This window comes from Cydia amplana, chromosome 2 (assembly GCF_948474715.1).
Source record: "Cydia amplana chromosome 2, ilCydAmpl1.1, whole genome shotgun sequence".
In the NCBI taxonomy this organism is placed as follows: domain Eukaryota; kingdom Metazoa; phylum Arthropoda; class Insecta; order Lepidoptera; family Tortricidae; genus Cydia; species Cydia amplana.
This window is the reverse complement of record NC_086070.1, coordinates 20,672,322-20,690,259: the sequence shown is the minus strand read 5'-3', so window position 1 is coordinate 20,690,259 and position 17,938 is coordinate 20,672,322.

Genomic DNA, 17,938 nt, shown 5'->3' with positions numbered 1-17,938 from the left:
AAAACAAAATACTCTTCCATATTTCTATATCAAAATGGCATGTTATGTTATTTCCTTTTCCGTACAAATCCAGTGGACATATTCAATTTCACGGTTTGCCAGAAACTCGGTACAAACAGTGATTTGCTTCCACTTGAGATAGGTACCTATCGATTTAGTCAGTTTATGAATATTTGAGTGAAACGTCACGTTTATGACTTAGATAGCGGGAATGTTTTTATTATAAACGCGTTTATACAAGATACATAAAGAAAGCGTCCTTTAAATAAAGTCAAAAAATACCTAAAACAACCGAGGTATTTTCTTTTTAAACAGCCAGGCAAAACTTTTTTCCACCAAGGCCGGCCGGTGGGACCCTCGTCGAAACGTCAGAATCAAAAGGTGAACATTATGTTTTATGTTTGCGCTTTTCAGTCGCTCAAGTTTTCCAGTACCAAATGGGTAGTTAATGAACACGGAATAATAACACCAGTCGTTCTGCATACTTATATTAAATATAGGCACGTACTTGACCAAAATAAATAACTAAACGGAAAAATAGGTTTGATTTGTTTGTTTTAATTCGTATAGTTATTATAAATTCGTTTTCTGATCCTGTCCGCGTTTTAATAAACGTATAAATCTCTACAGTTGTCGCATTTTCCACTGCTAGTGCCCGCTCTTGAATGCGGTCTACCCTGAAAGCTAACTATAATTTAGGTCTGACTCAGAAATTTTATGTTAACTTGAATTTTATTTAAATGCACAACAACCGTACCTTCCCCTTACAAAATTAAAAAACCTTTTAAACAAAATGTCACTGTTGGTTATGAACATAGTTGTAAAAAGATGTTTGGAAAATTTATATAAAAACTTACTACGTAACTATGTAAGAAAAAAAACTACTAAATAATAATAGTTGAGCACTTAAATTTAATACATATTATGCTCATACTCGATAATATTTGGAAATAATTGTTTGACAAAATATACCTATTCATATTTGGAACTTCTTTGACGAAAAATATGTTACATAATATTTAGTTCAAGTGAACTGTATGGAGAGAAGGTACATGTTACTGCCTGTTTATTACAAGGGCTTTTATAGTAGGTTTATCTACGTCATGTAACCTGTATGACGTATAAACTCTACAATCGTGACATTTAGAGAAATAAGGTATTATTTTCCTTATGTATTAAATTACTAACGATCCTTTAAAAGTTATCAGTGTAATCTGATATGCATTGATTTTAATTACATTTAGTATTTTAATAATAACTTTTCTTGGTCACAGGAAATAGAAACAAATGGAAAGATGAAATAGCTGGTAACTTTTAGCATTCATGACATTGTTTATTACGTACGTAAGTTGTTGAAAAGCGTGTCGCTTATTTAGGGGAGCCGGGGGCTTAATGTAACAGGGGTAAGTAGTAACGCTCAATTTTGACGGGGAATTAAAAACATTTTTTTTTTGCTGAATGACTTTCTTATAACTCGAGGAATAACGTAAACACCGCCATTGCCCCGCCAGACATCGAAGCGAGTGGATGTGCATACGAGCTCTGTTTCGACCAGGTATTGAAAAAAAATTACGGGGTCAGTTGTAACAACTCCCAGTTTTTCAAAAAGTGTCTGGTGTAAAACATTTAAAATTATTTTGTAATCGGAATTAGTGCTTAGATAAATACTTTACCAACCCTCATACTCAGAATCGAGTCAGAATCATAAAATTATACATATTTTAGACAATACAGGCCTTTCTCCTAAAACTGTTACAACAAGCCCCAATTACGGGGTAAGTTGTAACAACTCCCAGTTTTTCAAAAAGTGTCTGGTGTAAAAGATTCGTAAACATTTAAAATTATTTTGTAATCGGAATTAGTGCTTAGATAAATACTTTACAAACCCTTATACATACTCAGAATCATAAATACATATTTTAGACATTATATGCCTTTTTCCTAGAACTGTTACAACAAACCCCCCGCTCCGCTATATCCGTTCCGTCAGTTCCGTGCCCTATGGACAAATTCTCACAAACCATTGAGTCGTACTTAGCAAAAACGCTCGATCATCTCACCCTCTTGCCAAGTTTTTATCTACGTTTTAATTCTCTGGAACTTTTACTGGCTGTAATGAACTTACAAATCCCAAGGGATTACGACTCAACTGAACTTCCCCGCATTACACAGATTAGTATGGAATGATAATTTAGTGATGAATTTTTCGGAACTTATGTACGAAATATCATTTGATATTTACCAGTCGCTTTTCGGTGAAGGAAAACATCGTGAGGAAACCGGACTAATCCCAATAAGGCCTAGTTGACCCTCTGGGTTGAAAGGTCAGATGGCAATCGCTTTCGTAAAAACTAGTGCCTATGCCAATTACTGGGATTAGTTGCCAAGCGGACCCCAGGCTCCCATGAGCCGTGGCAAAATGCCGGGATAATGCGAGGAAGAAGAAGAAGAAGAATAATTTAGTGATGACTATGCACGAAATATTTTCGTTTTTGTTTTTTTTTATTTTTATTAAAGTAAGTATATCAATTCGTTTCTTTTAAATTAAAGCGCATCATAATGACATTTAGGTGTCTGAGGTGTAAATAACCACGAGTAAGAGCAGCTGCCGGCTTTAAGCCTTCGAGACTAATTGGCGCTGTACGCTTCATTTTTTGGTAAAACAGCTACTTAGCGTAAGGTGCCAACCTTTAAGAGGATACCAGCTAGAATTCCTAGTGGAAAACAGATTTTTTCAGAAATACGAGTATGTAACTGAATTTATTTATTTTATTGTCACTACGCTTATCGTAAACCAGAAAAAGTCAACAGCCGTTCGGACCCAGCCATGAAATACTCCAAATATACATAAATATCAGTGCCTATTTACATACTACTGTTATATTTTACTTACTGTGTTACAGCGGAACGCTTCGATTCTTGGAATAGAAGCGATAATAATTATACGAAGTTTGTTTCTATCTTAATAAAAAAGTTTACGAAGAATACGTAATAAATAATACGAGGTTTACTTCTAAGTATCTTACTCCTCTAAGGTGTTAAGGTATTAAAGATTATTAAAAAGTGTAATTATAGCTTTCGATGAAAACAAAAAGTTTGTTATAATTTCGAGGTGAAAAATAATATTTAAAATGTTCCGCTAGTAACTGTGTAAATGTTTTTCGTCGTACCACTTTTTATTTAATCCCCCATAAACCCCGGTAAATAACTCACAAAGTCGATTTAAAAACGTCAACGTTTAAATTATACATAAAACCGATCATTCAATGGAACAGCTTCGAATAGTCGTAAAAAACTATCAGGTAACAGGGCTGCAACCGACAATTATATTTTTTGCGGATTAAATTTATTTTATAAATTCGACCATGAGTATTATTTTGACTACTGTGACTTATTAAGTGGCATACTCGTAGGGTATGTGCGGAAAGAGTGGAATATAGGGGAACCAATAAATTATAAAACACTTTTCTTTCCCCACAGACTCTATTTGATAAAAAATTTGCTCAGATTCTTGATTTTAATATCAATATTGAGATGAGCTGGCTACTGTAAATGCCTTACTTAATAATTATTATATTGAGTAGGTTTTTTGATATGTACCTATATTTGTTAGCGAATACTAATATTCATTAAAATCATAAATCTACAAAACATACACTTTTCAATCGTTCTAATTTATAACAAACTTTGGTTCCATATTAGAGAAGAATAAATTGTCTAACAAATTGTTATGCAGATATCTTAAACTCAATCAAATATCTTAAACAGATATTTAACATCACAGCGTCAATATCTTCCATTACTGATAGCCCTACGGCCGGGAGCCACATGAAACGATCGACAGCTGTAAAGCAGGATCTTTATAAACAAAGTTATACCGCTCTGGTCCCCGCGATTCAGTCTAGATAAACTTGCCGATCTTTTAGCTGGGGTCTGAGTTTATAAGCTGTAGCGACTTTTTAATTCATTATGTTCTTCCGTTTTTATTTAACATTAGATGGAACCGAAAATGTAAATTTAAAATTAGAAGAAAAAAAAGAGAGACAAACTACTCGTACATATGAGTACAATGTCATAATGATTAAGGATTTTTTTGTATTAAATTTTGTTTTAAATAATTGTGTAGTCTTTTCATGTTACCAGGTAATCTATGTTTTCGACATGTAAGTAGGTAATTGAGATTTTTTTCATTCCAGCAGCTTTGAATAATTGGCCGTCGTCAGAAATTCGTCGTATTAATATTTAGTTTAAATTTGCATATGTCGGTTTCACGTTATATTTAAACCCTAACAACTTTTATATAACAATCAAGTAAGTCTATATCTTGCAACATACCACCATAAGTAGCAACTTCGTGTTCGGGGAGCGACGGAAATTGAAAACTGGGCACTGCTCAAACTTGACCCAATCTCGCCCTATCTTTGATGTCTCTACAATGGATCTATTGAAATAGTTCCCAGTCGATTGAAGGATTTATTTTGTCGCCAAATCTTCGGGTTGTGAATTGCGGTCTCCAGGAAACAATTCGAATTCGATTTCTCCTCATTCTACAAGTTTGCTATTAATTAAGAACAAGATGTGATCCTCAGGATTGCTTGTTTATTGAATTAACTTGGTACTTTTAAAGAATAGTTCCATCAACATGACATTGTACAGTAAGTAATTAATGTCTTCGAATTCCTATTGACATTACATTACAATGTAAGTACTTTTAAAAACCACATAATATATGTAAGTAGATAATATTTTTTTTAAAGATTTAATTTATATTCTCTTTTATAGTAAAAACAAATATTGTCTTTCTCTTAAATTTTGTTTATAAATCATAATTTACGTGAATAAAAGATTCGTTAGTAGGAAAACATTATTTTATTTATGTAACGTAAAATAATTACTTCTACCTACTCTGTATCACAAAGTTCAGGCAAATCTGTTTCAGTAACAATTAAACTGACTGAGGAAGGATCCGTAGACGCCTAAGTAGTAAGTTTTAATCGTGAATATACAATGAAGTTTAAGTTCAGGTAAAGTCCAACTAGTGCCCCAGGCATTGAGTTGTCTGGTTTGACCTCTGTGATTGCATAAATTTAAATTGGATACTAGGTATTCTGTATTCTGTACCCACACCAAGACATAATTATATAACTTATAGTATTTAGCAAAAACTGTAAAATTAAAGAGCAAAAAACGTTTGATCATTGATCAGAAACAACAAACAAACAAAAATATAGACTTAAATTTCCCTAATCTACACACTACTACTATTATCTAAATTACTACATAAGTAAAAATTGAGTATACTATTAAATTCAAAAATAAATTAACAGAAGAATCTTGTGAATTTAACGGCAGGTACTTACATAAGATATGACATCTAAATATAGATATTGTGAAAAATACAAACAAATGTATATAGTCATGAGAGTAAGCTCACATTATAAATTCATTTCGAAGCACTTTGCATTGCATTACAGAGCACTCTTTGATGGCATGCCGATGTACATACAATCTCATAAACAACAATTTGATTGTAACATTAAATGAACGGAAAATGACGGTGCTTTAAATAAGTACGTACACAGCACTTACGTTATAGTATGCAATGCATCTCCTACGAAAGAGCTTATTTATAGATCGCGTCAGAGACAAGGGATCGCGTGTAGCTGTAGGCGTGTGCGTAAAAGTATGTTCGTCCTCATGGCATACTTAGATTACTTAGTGTGTCGTCACTGAAATATATATTTTGCCATTAATATTTTTTTTATTATCAGAACAACAAAGGCAAACATTACAACTTGAACAAAAGCCTTCATAAGCTTATCTGGATAAGAGCTACAAATAAAATGGCTTTGCATTTTCAGTATGAGCAACGAGAACATACCCACACGTGAGGGCTAGTGTTATAAATTTTAAAGGAAATCTCTAAGGAGTTTGCGGAAAATATTAAAGCCGGGAAAAGCTAGGTTCGCAGGTAACGTATTGTTCTCAGCGGGAATAGGAATCGGATTTCGTCCAAATTTAAACTTAATTCCGACGCCACAAGTTATATGTTGCATTGAAATAATCGGAGGCGATAATAGAGTAGGCATTGCATTTTTCTGTTTGCTAAATGCGGTATAGCTCCAGTTGAGTTTAAATTGACGTCAGTTTGACATAACCTGGACACTTCTTCCAAGTGTAAGCGAATTTCTGTAGTCTGCAGTATTTACTGTTGACACTATTTTTACATTAATTTCCACAGACTACCTGTCTGGCCTAGTGGGTAGTGACCATGCGTATGAAGTCGATGATCCCGGGTTCAAATCCTGGTAAGGACATTTATTTGTGTAATGAATGAGAACAGATATTTTTTCCTGAGTCATGGGTGTTTTCTATGTAAGTATTTAAAAATATTTATATATTATATGTCAGTACCTTAGTCTTAGTCAATTTGTGTATAATGTCCTATAGCATCTATTTATTTATTTATTTAAAGACTGCTACCCTTTCACCATTTTTCGTTTTTTTTTTTTTTTGGATGTATGTATTATTTTTGTGATACTTACGTGTCATTTTAAATAAAGAAATATCTGGGAGACCGAGCTTTGCTCGGAAAACATATAAAAACTCAAAAATGCGCGTTTTCCCAGAGATAAAACCTAGCTAGATCGATTTTTCGCCCCCGAAAACCCCCATATAGCAAATTTCATCGAAATCGTTAGAGCCGTTCCCGAGATCCCCGAAATATATATACATATAAATAAATAAATATACAAGAATTGCTCGTTTAAAGGTATTAGATTAGATTACTAGTTAAACTCATTGTATCTACAGTGAGCTGCGAAATTGCATAGAGAAATTATGAATGAATTCATTGATAAAGTCGCCATGTACTTTTGCGGCTGATGGTACAGCAAGCTGCAAAATTGCATGGATACATTATCAATGGAATTTATTCATAATACTGGCCATATGATACACTTTTGCACCTAGGCGTACATATAAAGTAATAAGTATATTTTACAAATATCGGGCACAGCAAAATAATCCTGCGTGTATACAGGTTGTTCCCTCGTTCACAATCTTTAACCAAATTGCTCGCAAAAGCCCGCGAATAACATGTGGAAGCACGATTGCATGCATTTCAGTGCAGTTGCCTTGCAAGTAATTACAGTAGCGGGTAAGTGCTCGGTGAATGAAGCTGATATTAGTGCGAGGGCTAGATGTGAAAATATCAGCTTGTTTAATACATCACCCTTGATGTTTACAATACAATTCCTTGAATTTTTCGTATTTCGGCAGGCGTGGCTCACTCCGCGATTTCGTCGCTTTGCTACAGGTAGCTAAAAGTACATCCGTTCCGCCCCAATTTTGGGGAAAGCCATAAGCCGAGCGTGGCGCTGTCGCCACCTAGCGGCCATATCTGTGCTGATCGTAACAGACGCGTTTTGTTAGAGAGTGAGTCTTCTGTACTTAGTACTATTATTTATTCTGTGATTTCGGTTTTAAGAAATGGTTATATAAACAAAGCATGTGCCTGGTGAATAAAGCTTACAATTTTACCTGGGGTGAATAGGAGTTTAATAATGATATATTATTTAATTTAAATGAATGTATAATTGTTTGGTTAAAGTAACATACTATTTTTCTTTCAAACCAATATAAATTTTACATCTAGAGTAGGTGTTAAATTTATATTACCTATTTTGTTACACAGAGGAGGCGTCAATTAACATAATGTTGTTTTGTATGTACAGTAGATAATAAATTTAATGATAGATTCCAAGTTAAAAAAAAACATAATCACGAAAATTATACGTACATCGGTTACAGGTAATGAACTTATATATTTTGTGGCGGAATAGGCAAAGGTAAAGATTCACCTGCGGTCTCCTGGCCTAGCAAATGCGTAGTTGAGCTACACCAAAGTTGCACTCTGCATTCTCGCGGCGATTGAGTGCTTCCTTTATGCGCCGTGCTCTTAAATGCGGGGCGTGTCGACGTCGATTTTCTTAAGTTGGCTTTTAAACTACTATGTATTAGCAAGTCGTTTTCATTTAACATACAATGTCATTGATATCTGTGTATAATAACTGTATATAACATAATATTGCTGTATTGTAAAAGTTACTTTTTAGTAACTTTTATAATACAGCAATAGCACAAGTAGGTAAATGCTATGGTTGATGATGATGATTGTATCCTGTTATCCCTCATCAGGGATACAGGGATAAACATATTAGGGCTCTCAGAAGGGATTTCCATTTTTCACGCTATGCTACGCATTTTTACAAGCTTTTATTTAACTTGCAATGTACCTATGTAAATTTGTCAATTTGTCAATATGTAACTATGTTTGTACGGGGCAAATCTTGCAAGCTAAATTTGACCCACTTCCCAACTTACAATGAAGCTGAAATTTTACATCAATATGTAAGTCAGATGACAATGCAATATTATGGTACCATCGAGCGATTTGTTAGATGTATTTTCCGATATTTTTTTTTTCTTGTATAATAAATTCCGATCGTCTTTTTTCCCTGTATAAAAATTTCCGCACGCCTTTTTTCCCTATAGATATATTTCCTGGTATATTTTTTTTCTTGTATATATAAATCTGAACGCCTTCTTTCCGTATAGACATATTTTCCGATAGATTTATTTTCTTATACACAAATATCTGAACGCCTTCTTTCCCTGTATTTTTGTTGTTTAACGAAAAATTTCATGGTCATTCATTTTACTAGGGGCAAAACTTCTTATTTGCTTGGACCCTGTTTGCAATCTTGTGTGGAATATTTTGTGTATCATGGTTAGTTATCTTTAAAGGAATTTTACCAATCAGTAATCAAATCAAACGAGTGAAACGTTGTACTTAGTTAGGCACTTGACAGAAGTACGCCTATTAATCCTCTATACAGTTTATACGTGTAAATAACTTTCTGTCTATTTAGTTTATTACATTGCGAATACATATTATATAATTTTCTATCAAGAATCATATCTATTTTAAAATTTCTGATCAGGAAAAAAGACAGCCGGGAATTTGTCCCCTAGTAAAATTAAGGACTATAAAATATTGCATTATGTTAAAAAAATACAGGGAAAGAAGGCGTTCAGATATTTGTGTATAAGAAAATAAATCTATCGGAAAATATGTCTATACAGAAAGAAGGCGTTCAGATTTATATATACCAGGAAATATATCTATAGGGAAAAAAGGCGTGCGGAAATTTTTATACAGGGAAAAAAGACGATCGGAATTTATTATACAAGAAAAAAAATATATCGGAAAATACATCTAACAAATCCATCGAGCTGATCTGATGATGGAGACAGGAGGTGGCCATAGGAACTCGATGATAAAATAAAGCAACGTAATTGTGTTTAGGGTTGTTAGAATTGTCTCGTTGAGTATAAGTTGACTGTGGAAAAAAAGTACAGTCAACGATAAAAACTAGTATCATAATAATCGAATTTTTACAAAAGCTGATAATTTGCATACATAATATGTAAGTCGGATGACAATGCAATATTATGGTACCATCGAGCTGATCTGATGATGGATACAGGAGGTGGCCATAGGAACTTGGTGATAAAATTAAGCAACGTAATTTTTGTGTTTAGGGTTGTTAGAATTGACTCGTTGAGTATTAGTTGACTGTGAAAAAAAAGTACAGTCAACGATAAAAACCAGTATCATAATAATTAAATTTTTACAAAAGCTGAAGATTTGCATACATATGTAAGTCGGATGACAATGCAAAATTATGGTACCATCGAGCTGATCTGATGATGGAGACAGGAGGTGCCCATAGGAACTCGGTGATAAAATAACACAACGTAATTGTGTTTAGGATTGTTAAAATTGTCTCGTTGAGTATTAGTTGACTGTGGAAAAAAAGTACAGTCAACGATAAAAACTAGTATCAAAATAATTGAATTTTGACAAATAACTTATCATGGCTCTGTACGTGAAGGTTATCCTATAATTGTCCGTTGACGTGCAGTTCGTCTTTGACAGCAATCAGCATAATATATCACCCATGAAAAGAAATAACTTGAAATGTATAAGTAACTATGTACATATGTTTGTACGGGTCAAATCATGCAAGTTAAATTTGACCCACTTTCCGGTTTCCGATGAATAGAAGGTGACAATATTGGACAAAATATTATTATGACATGAAGCTGATCTGATGATGAAGCTGTGTTTAAGTACTGAAAGCCCATGATTGTTCTGTGTTTAAGCACTGACAGCCTGGACGCTTCGGGCCTTCGGCCCTACGCGGAGCTTGGCCTTTGCATTTAGACACTTATACTATTGTTCTGTGTTTAAGCACTGACAGTCTGGACGCTTCCGGCCTTCGGCCCTACGCGGAGCTCGGCCTTCGGCCTTCGCATTAAGACACTTATACTATTATTCTGTGTTTAAGCACTGACAGCCTGGAGGCTTCAGGACCTCGGCCCTACGCGGAGCTCGACCTTCGCATTAAGACACATACTATTGTTCTGTGTTTAAAAGCACTAACATTCTGGACGCTTCAGGCCTGCGGCCCTACGTGGAGCTCGGCCTTCGGCTTTCGCATTAGATATCCACACCAACGTTGTTTTGTGATTAAGCACTGACATCCTGGACGCTTCGGGCCTTCGGCCTTCGCATTTAATCACCAAATACACAAATATTTACCCTACTTAAGGCCACTTATGCTTGACGAGTAGTGAAGAGCTTCGAGCCTAAGAATACAAAGACTTACTCGTAATGCAGTTGCCTCCTGTTCGACGAAATCAAGTCTTTGATCAACCCTCTAGATATGTACCTACACATTTCAGAACAGCTTAGTAACGGAGATGAACAGACTTAGAAACCTGTCCAGCGAGAACTAAAAAGTAAAAAATAAATTAAACGTAAAAAAACTTATTTAAAAACAAGCTTTTATTTAAATGCGCTAAAAAGAACAATATTTTTTTCCTTTAAATATTTTTACTATCAAGTTTTAACGTCATTACACAATTTATATGATATAAAAGCTTGTCGCGAGATTAACCTTTGTACATAAACAAGTAAAATAAATAACTTGATCTATGGATTTAAATTTAAAAAAAATGTCATACTATATTAATACAAGTAATTAAATCTCGCGACAAGCTTTTATATCATATAAATTGTGTAATGACGTTAAAACTTGATAGTAAAAATATTTAAAGGAAAAAAATATTTTATTCTTTTTAGCGCATTTAAATAAAAGCTTGTTTTTAAATAAGTTTTTTTACGTTTAATTTATTAATGCTATGATTACAAATTATAAATGTATGGTAAGTAGGCTTCAGGTAAGCACACTGAGTACTTACTTACAGTAGTAGAAGTGTCCAGTAGACTCGTAGGCTACAATTAAAGTGCCTCATAATTCAATCGAAATGGATGTATGGTGCGCACAATTTAACAATGCTTTACATTAATCGCTTAATACTGCTTCTCATACATTATGCAACTCACTGACTTAACTGAATGTTGAATCATGCGACTTGAAAATATAATAATCTAGCTAGGTACATATTTACATAAACTGAAAGTACACATTTATTAACGATAATCTCGACTGGCGTTCTAGTACATATAATTATTCCGTGTCACGTTTATCTCATGTAACTCAAAAAACATATTTTTGAGTAAAATGAGTGCAAAAGACTGGGGTTCTAGTGTAATTGTGAAGCAAGAAATGAAGTTTTTCTTCATTGTTTTCGAAATTACCTACAGGTAGTCATTAGGACCGTAAAAATTAAGTAAATAATTCAATTACACTCAAAATCGAGCTAAATTAGTTTAACTTTGACTTTTCTCATTTCGCTTAACGACAGTTTGATGAACTCCTGACTCGGCCGAAATTTTGTTTAAACCAGTATACAAAATTACACTGCGGCAATCAACATTATGCATTCACAATTAACTTGCATATTGTGTTCTGTGATGATAAAACACAAACAAATAAAATATGACTTTTAAATGAACGGGCGTTGCTAATTATGAAATGTGTGCTGTGACCAGAATAATTACGAATCAGTACTACTTCATTTCTGACCAGTACGCATCATAACATGATGGTCGTGTACAAATACGACCTTCATAATATTATGTCACGTACAAACGTGACAGCGTGATGATGACATTCTCAACTGTGTGTTAAAAAGTGACACTTATTTTGGGCCCGATTCGGATTTGGAAATATACATCTATTAGATATATTTTAGACATCACCAAGTTACGATAACGATATGTTTAAGATATAACCTGTCAAATTTGACATTTGCGCGATTCTGAAGATCCAATTCACATCCAATAGATATTTAACTAACTCTATCTAACGTAAGTGACATTGGTTGCCCGAATTGCCTTGTTGCCTTTACTATCACTGGCCTGCGACTTCGTTTGCTTTTAATAGTACATTATTGCAGAGGCCGGGAAAGGGCAATTCGTGGATGAGTTTCGATTTTGTCGGACGACGCGAAGCGGAGTCCGACAAAGAAGACGAATCCACGAATTGCTATTCCTGCCGAGGCATATATAGTGCTTTTCTCCAAACATGCGAGGAAATAAGGTAAAATAATAATTATTTAAGCATGAAGCATCACTCAAATCGAACCTTCACATCAAAAATTTCAAAAACAATTTCCCTCTAAAATTAATTTTTAAAAGTTTAGGGCACAAACTTATTCTGCCATTCAGTACCATTCAATATTCGTTCATTCAATATAATTGTGCAATATAGTTGGTCAAACCAATTTGTCAGTCAGTAAGAACCAGGAAAACTATACCCATCCTTTTCTTTTGGGTGCTAGTACTAGTGTAAGACAAAGATAGTATGATTCTCTCTGTCTATGTTTGAAATGAGAAAGTCCTTTGACAAACTATATAAACTTTATATACACGGATGAGATCCTTAAAAAAATATAAAAATAATCTTTGATTTTATTAAGCAGTATTCTCACGATCATACACTAGCACAACGGTCTTGTAAGAACGAGACAAGTAAGGTCGTTTATCTTACTATCTCACTCTATCCTATAGCTTGAAATGATAGCTGATCGGGTCGTGTAGACGCGGCTCGCGGCTATAATAATTGGCTGTTTGCGTTTTTTATTTTTAAAAAGTAAAAAACACTACAGTAATAAGTTATTACTGTAGTGTTTTTTTCATTCCCGTCCGCTAGAACAGGACAGCGATAGTTTGATTTTTTTAAATTAGAGTTTGACAATAACGTAGAACTTCCCGTACTATTTTTGCTACAATAAGGTGAACATTTCCGAGCATATTGGAGAAATAGTACATTATTGCAGAGGCCGGGAAAGGGCAATTCGTGGATGAGTTTCGATTTTGTCGGACGACGCGTAGCGGAGTCCGACAAAGAAGACGAATCCACGAATTGCTATTCCTGCCGAGGCATATATAGTGCTTTTCTCCAAATCATGCGAGGAAATAAAGTAAAATAATAATTATTTAAGCATCGAGCATCACTCAAATCGAAACTTCACATCAAAAACGTCAAAAACAATTTCCCTCTTTAATTTATTTTTAAAAGTTAAAGGCACATACTTATTCTGCCATTCAGTACCATTCAATATTCGTTCATTGAAAATATAGTTGGTCAAACCAAATTGTCAGTAAATAAGAACAAAAAAAACTATACTCATCCTTTTCTTTCGGGTTCTAGTACTGGTGTAAGACAAAGATATAAACTATAATTGTGCAATATAAGCTTTATGAACACGGATGAGATCCTTAAAAAAAAATATAAAAATAATCTTTGATTTTATTAAGCAGTATTCGCACGATCATACACGAGCACAATGGTCTTGTAAGAACGAGACATGTAAGGTCGTTTATATTACTATCTCACTCTATCCTATAGCTTGAAATGATAGCTGATCGCGGGTCGTGTAGACGCGGCCCGCGGCTATAATAATTGGCTGTTTGCGTTTTTTATTTAAAAAAAGTAAAAAACACTACAGTAATAAGTTATTACTGTAGTGTTTTTTTACTTCCCGTCCGCTAGAACAGGACAGCGATAGTTTTATTTTTTTAAATTAGAGTTTGTCAATAAAGAAGTACTTCCGGTACTATTTTTGCTACAATAAGGTGAACATTTCCGAGCATATTGGAGAAAAAGTCATTAATTGCAATTCCTTTTTTTGCCTGCCGATACGGCCTCTTAGGGGATGATTTCAAGAAAAAACCCTGTCACATTTGTTAAACCATATTGCTTGGTTGAGTATCATTTATTCGCAAGTACATCTAGTAATAACCTAAAATATACAATTTAAAAACAAATAAAAGGGATGTTTCTATGTTCTGGAGTACCGTAAAATGGGGTGAGGGGCAAAACTGACATTCAAACCTCGATAACATTTTATTTTTACATATGCAAACTGAATGGTGTATATAATAAGTGTTCCCGGCGTTTGTAATTTAGTATTTATTTTATTTTGGGTAGTTCCATTTCATAACTTTGACGATAAACAGGAAATCCCACCTCACCCCGTAGTCCCTCGTAATTGGGGTGAGATGGAATTTCATACAAAGGTGATTTTGGAAGATTGTTGGATTATTATGAGTATTACTATAGCTCCGTTTTAAATTGGAATACATTATTTTTATAGCAGTAGCCTTAAAATCCCATCTCACCCCACTTTCATCCCTTCTCTCCCCATTCATAACCCAACTCTCCCCGCGAACCCTACTCACCCCATTTTACGGTATATCATTTTGCAGCAGAAGCTACAAAATTATACACACACCCACGTCGTAAATGTCAATTAAATTGCCGCCGTATCACGTCACGGCCTCTTGTTTAACTACATTTGTATGAAGAAGCGGTCGTCAACTATGGTCTTAAAAGTACGATCTGCATTTGCGCCTAAACCTGACAAGAGATTGAAGCGAGCTTGTTATTACACCAGCGGGGAAGAGAAAAAACATGTCCAATGAGCCTTCCTTATAGTAGATAAAAGTTTTCAAAGTTGCACGCATAGTGCCTCCTAGAAGGCAAATATCCGGCCCCAGGGCGACGATCCATCTCAATAATTGGCCGACGTCACTCCCGCCGATTTATTCCGAACCAGTTTACTAGATTTGCAACTTTATCTTTTTTAATGGCATGTGTTATATTGTCTTGGTAAAATAATCTTAAGAATTCTATAGTTAGTGCGGTAAGCTTGGACCGATTGGTGGAACTACTACATTAATTTGCTTGATAGAAAATTGATTTGTATATGATAACTACTACATACATTAGTAGAACGCACTTATGTATAGCCCACTGTTTGCGAAAAACATTATAGGTAGTTAATAGAACAATTTAATCTACTAATCCATTTTTTATTTGTTTTTTTTCAACGAAGCCCGAACTAATCATATGTACAACTGTATGTGCTCGCTCTGTCACAACATAAAAGTTCATAGATGTGTGTAGATGCAGAGGAAAAATGAACTTCAAATACCTCGACTCTACGGGATTTACGCCAAATGTACGATTTGTCATGCTAAGAACTGGGTGCACTAAGAAGATTGCAGGACCTAAGCCTTGCAAACATTGTGTCTGAATTCACACGGTTTTAAAATAGCGCTACATGTGTTAAAGATTTTTGCGGACGAAGCAGGAGGCGTATTCTGATTGCAATAACAGGTTATGAATTTTCTTCAACCAGAAACGTCACTTTTGTCACATACAAATACTTACCTAATATCCATAACAAATTTATGTTTCGTAATAATATATACAAGCAAGGGCTGACTTGGAAAATTCCCGGAAAAAGGGGGCAAGATCGCCCACGTATCACCTGGAGGCGCAAGCCTGGGCTGGGCGGAGCTGGAGGAGGCCGCGCTGGAACGCGAAAAATGGAAATCCCTTCTGAGAGCCCTATGTCCCTGATGAGGGATAACAGGATGCCATCATCATCATCATCATCAATAATATATGCTTCCGTTCGTACAATAGAATCATGGCAAACTTACGAGTCTCTGTCTCAAAATGAACACCTATTTCCTGGTCATCATTAGACGACGAGCAGACGTCGGTAACAGCAGTAATAGCATACAAGAAATCGAATCAAAGACGAAGAGAAGAATTCGGCGCTTTTAGTGCGTTGTGGCTTAGTACCTAAATGTCACTTTGACGCACTACAGAGGATTGAAAAAACGTAGTGATTTAATTATCTTTAGGTTGAAATATAGAATAATAATTGTTAGAAAGAAGAAAGAAAGAAGAAAGAAAATAAATTTATTCAGGACGCTTACAATATCGCTTAAATCTATTATTACACTTTACTATACTAAGCATAAACGTCACTGAAAAGGTCTCCCCTCAGCTTGGTGTCAAGTTACCTCTAGGTATCTTGACGCTGGTCTTCCGTGGAGACCTGTCCAAGAGATCGCATCAGTACGTAAACTTAACTAACATTATAAACTAAATCGAGATCAGGATAGGAATAACAATATATATATATATATATATATATTTCTTTTTTTTTCAGTTCGACCTATTATATAAAATGTAATTAATATATATAATATCACTTATTTACTTAATACATATGGGTAAGACTAGTTTGAGTTTAGAGTGAACATGACTTTACAACAAAACAAATGAAAAAAAAAACTACAAGGAAAAAAAGAGTAAAATAATAAAACATTGCTAATAAAAAAATCCTTTATGACATTTTATTTACTATGCATTGTCACCTACAAGCTTCACAAAATTGTCTTCGATCCCACTTTTTAAGTTTTCTCTTCGATGTTGTAGCACTGTCCCTTGCAAAGCTTCCTCTCTATTTACATTCATGGAGCCTAATCCTATAAAAATGTCACTCGCCTCTAAAGATCGTACACAACCGCCCAGAATTTTCACTTACGTCACTCTTATCCGTAGTCGCCGGAGGCTAGTAGACTCAATTCTAGCACGAACGGCGTTGCCCGGAATCCCTAATGTCGAAACGTCTTCGTGAATATAAATACCAGTGCAGTATTGGAAATATGTTCCAGTTTTGGGTTTAAAGATCTCTTGAAAGCTACATCTTAGTCATCATGTTTTAGTTGAAAAATATACAAAATGATATAAATAAATATAGAAGTAACAAATTGGTCTTTGTGATTACTTAGATAGAGTTAGACCAAGATAACTTTGCAGCGATTTTCTAGCGCAGAGCGTGGAAATGTCATTGATAAAATATTAAACGTCATAATTTCAGTCGTTTTTACGTTGACCACTTTCTGGATGCACGCACCACTCGCACCAGATCATTTCATTTGGCATATTTCATTATAAGTATTCAGTCAAAACCTAGTCATACCTCAGGATATTGATTACTTATAGTTTTAGTTAGTTTTATTAGTTTAATGTTAAATACTTATTAAAATACATTGGAATAAAGCTTTTGGTTTTTAGGAACTTATTTGATATTTAATTTTACCTGAACATAAAGTGGATCACGAAGCAAAAACAATATAATATTATCGATAAATTTACCTAACATTTCCAACCTTGAGTTTTTCTTTTCATCATCTTTGCTTAAATTTCTTAAGGGCATTTACCAATTTCCTTATTAACTTTACGAGCAGTCCCTGTGAATCGACTCGCCCTGTTCAAGCGAGCCTTATATAATATTTCTTGTCGATCATATCGCATCAAGTATTCTTTACTGCTGTGTAATTTGTAATGCTCGCCCCAAGGTTACAACCGACCGGGGCTTGACGAAAATATTTCATCCAGCAGTGGGTCTGAGTGTGCAACTCAATTTTCTGTATCGAACATGTATGTGACTGGAATCCGCTGTGGCTTGCGGTGCAAGCAACGAGCACATGGATGTTATAACATAACAAAGAATAATACGTTCTTTTCTTTCAACTTGCTAGATGTCTGTCTTTGTACTTTGCTGTATGGCAGATTGATAGAAATCAATTTATGAC